The sequence below is a fragment of the Polyergus mexicanus genome, unplaced genomic scaffold, assembly GCF_030449975.1.
Source record: "Polyergus mexicanus isolate NDT 795.1 unplaced genomic scaffold, iyPolMexi1.0 SCAF_8, whole genome shotgun sequence".
Lineage (NCBI taxonomy): Eukaryota > Metazoa > Arthropoda > Insecta > Hymenoptera > Formicidae > Polyergus > Polyergus mexicanus.
Genome location: NW_027223328.1, coordinates 6753629 through 6757644, shown reverse-complemented (window position 1 = coordinate 6757644; position 4016 = coordinate 6753629). Strand labels below are relative to the sequence as shown.

At 31.7% G+C, this 4016-nt stretch overlaps 1 pseudogene; it reads left to right on the top strand.

Annotated features, from left to right (window-relative positions):
* The first annotated feature begins 1885 nt into the window (after nucleotides 1-1885).
* On the top strand, nucleotides 1886-3641 carry LOC138935301 (uncharacterized; annotated as a pseudogene).
* The last annotated feature ends 375 nt before the right edge of the window (nucleotides 3642-4016 follow it).

Below are 4016 nucleotides of genomic sequence, written 5' to 3'. Positions count from 1 at the left end.
TAGCCATTTTTTTTTAATTTTTCATTTATTTATGGCTCGAACTACAAACGAAAATATTTTTACTGCAAACAACTACAAACGAAATACTGTCATTTTTTGTATTGAAAATTATTTATTTAATAAAAGTAGGATGCCAACTTCACATACGTAGTTTTTTATGCGAATGTATTCCGAATGTTCTAAAACATTAAAAAATCATATTCTTAAAAAATGTCTGTATGAATGTATGTATGTACGCGATTTGTTGTACAACCGCCAACTTCCGCAACTTTTGAGATATCTAGTTAAACTTTGAGATTCTAGTTAAATTTTTTTACATGGATAGATTATTAAAAGTTGGTTAGTATAGAATTTTTAGTGAGAATCGGTGAAGGGATCCATTATTTATAAAATTTTGAATTTTTTAAGAAATGTTTGTACACGTAACTTTCGCAAATTTTGAAATATCGATATTAGATATTTTATATTAGTCTCTATCTTTAGATATAGAGGAGAATTTTAGTTCACTTACCTCTGAAGAGAAAGACGACGAGGAAGATGTTTGGTACAGAGCGAAAGCTCTACCTAAGAGGCTTCTTGGTAGGCATCTCCGTCGGCCGCTTCCTCATCGCTATGAGCCTCTACTTAGTCCTGGGAGTTGAAATTATTAAACCTAAAAAGCAAATTATTAATTATTATATATACATAATCAAAAATATATCGAAAAATGATAATTAATTGCCAAATAAAATAGTTGAAACTAATATAAACATATATATTTATCTCTTGCGATACCTTTATTGATTATTACTTCTCCAAGTTCTTAAAAATGGAAAAAGTCGTGATATTTCCCGAATCATTCAGATGCGCTCAGAATTGAGCGAGAAACAATATGTAACGCAAATCCGTAGATTCGCTGGAGGAATAGGAGATGAGAGATTACTCACGTGAGCGTAATTTTAAAGAATGTTTATTAGAAAACACTGGGAGCGAGCGATGACACGTATCCCGCACTTAGATCGGAAATTTTCTAAATGTCCTCCGATGACCTGCCTTTCTCCGCGTTTCGGAAATCTTGAAGGGCTTCTTGCGAGAAGCCCACGCGAGAACGAAAATCTTGTGCGCGAACGCCGGATGATTTTTAGCGCGAGGCAGAAGACTTCACTAACAAACAAAGCGATTAAACAATTTAACTATAAAGAATTGATCGCCGCGATAATATGATGCGATCGTGAGTGAGACACTTCGATTTTAAATTGAAGAGAAAGCGAATTTGATTATGAGTGGCGCGACTCGACACGAGAATAAGACACGAGAATAAACACGAGAAATTATGATCGACCAGCTCGAATCGTTGTCGTAGGCAGACTGACTAACGCCCGGTAAGACTTGCGATTGACCAAATTCCATAATAGGTTATTTTCGGCATCGAAGAATTTCGAGAATCTAGGTGTTTGTCATAGTTTTTTATTGTAAGGCTCACGCGATCACGCGCCGATCGTCTGATCGCGACGATGTTTATCCTCGCTCGTATTTTGATTTTGGCTCTTACCGTTCAGATTTGTCGGTTGAATTTACCGTTTAAATTTATCGACTAAATTTAACGTTTCAATCTTCAACAATATACAATGAGTTTATATAGTTTGACAATATTTTTATAATAATGAACCATCCCAGACAGCACACAATATTTATGATAAATATTCATAAATATTTTTTACTATTTATTTTTTAAAATATCATATAAATATTTTATGCATATTTCGTTGCGCAAAAAAAACAAACTATTCGAGAACTAGAAAATATTAAGTTTCAATCAAAACAAAAAGCTATGACTAAATTAGAAGATGAAACCTAAAGAAACCTAAAGAAACGGTTAATAATTTTCTTTTAACAAATAACAATAATGAGAATTAAGAAGAACTATCAAATGTCCAAGAAGTACATAACAAACACTTTCATGAACATGCAATGGATTTTGATAGAGTATCAATACAGTGATAGTGATGTACATACTGAAATAGATGCATCTAGTATTGACGGTAATATTAATTTACATAACAAAGATATGGAAAATCCAGAAAAATTGCTTGCCAAACAATTTAAATAAAAAATAAAAAATTAGGCTAAAGAGTTTAGAGTATTCCATAATTGCTTAAAAGGATTGTTAGCTATTTTAAATGAACATACAGAAATAGATTTTCCTAAAGATCTTCGCACGCTTTTAAGAACACTAAGAACAACGCATATAGAAAATATGGGACGTGGACAATACTGTCACATAGGATTGACAAAAGCTGTCGAAGAAATAATTAAGAAACGACGGAAAACTAGTTAAGAAATTACCGATGTAAAACTATATATAAATATTGATAGTGCACCTATAGGAAATTCTACCGAAAGGGGCTTTTGGCCGATATTATGTATTGATACAGAATTACGTCAAGTTAAAGTGATAGGAGTTTATTATGGCACAAGCAAGCCTGAAAATGTTAATGACTTCTTAAGAACTTTTATTGACAAAGCGATAACTGTTGTAACAAACGGTTACCAATTTGATAACCAAATAATCAGAATAACAATTAGTGCATTTATATGCAATTCGCCGGCGAAAGCTTTCATTTTAAATGTTAAGTATCATGATGGTTACAACAGTTGCACTAAACGCACTATTGAAGGGGATTATACAGGGTGGCCCTGAACGTTCCAGCCAGACTTTGAGATCTTAAATTTAATTCTGAACAAAAAATTTCCTATAAACATAGGTCGAAAAATGCTTCCTTAAAAAGTTATCGCTCAAAAACCTCTGATGCAAAGAAAGAGTAAAAGATGAAACTTAATAAATTTCTTGAAAAACGATAAAAATAAAGAATAAAAATTTTTTTCTTTTATGAAAATAAAATAAATTTTTTTAAACTGAAATATAGCACGTAATAGTAGAAAATGAATAAAGACGTGAAAAAACTAACTGTTCTCAAAATGTTCCCCTCCCCCTAGCTGCAATACATTTTTGGCATCGAGTAATGATCGATTTAATTTGAAAGATAATTCAATTTTCTACAACTTTTGTTTCGATACTTTTTGTTAAAAGACACACATTTTCCATGATATTTGGAAAAATGTGTAAAATAATCACGATTTCAGAGGTTTTTGAGCGATAATTTCTTAAGAAAGCATTTTTCGACCCATGTTTATACGAAACTTTTTGTTCAGAATTAAATTTTCTATAAGATCTCAAAGTCTGGTTGGAACGTTCGGGGCCACCCTGTAAAAAACCGTACGTGTTTTCCCATATCAAAATATGCTTCACTGAAACAAGATGATAAGTTTAGAATTTTTGATTATGAGGATTATCAACATGGAGAAACCATTTTGAAAGAGATAACAAATTTTAGCTTAGTGTTTAAATTTTAATATCGAATATTGCATTGGATAGCATGCATCTTGTTTATCTTGGCGTAGTAAAAAAGCTCATTAGGCTGTGGATGCAAAATGGTTCAGTCAATGTACGACTTTCAGATATACAAATAACAGAGATTTTTATTAAACCTGAAGATTTTATGAAAATGTTGCCAAATGGATTTGCAAAAAGGTCTAGACCCTTAAAATATTGGAAACAGTGGAAAGCTACTACATATCGACACGGCTATTACAATATTTAATAATCCTTCTTTAATATTATATAGTAACATAATTTGTCTCTAGCAGATAAACTTTTACGTAAATCTGTTCAAAAATTTTCTGATATTTATGAATCTGAAAATGTTCACTATTTTCTTGTTGCAAGAATTTCTTCCGAGCTTTTCAATATAGAGCATGATAAGTAAAAACGCTTTTGTCCATATCCCTCTTGATCACAACCTATTGAGCATTCTTGTAATGCATGAACAGGTATTTGACAAATGTGCACTAATTGGTTTGTCATTATTGATATAAGCTGGAGATTTTAAAGCTTGTTGTGCAGTTTCGACACTTTGAATTTCTTCTTTTTTGTTCATGCACTTACCATATACTAATTTCATCCTTTGAGAACGTAT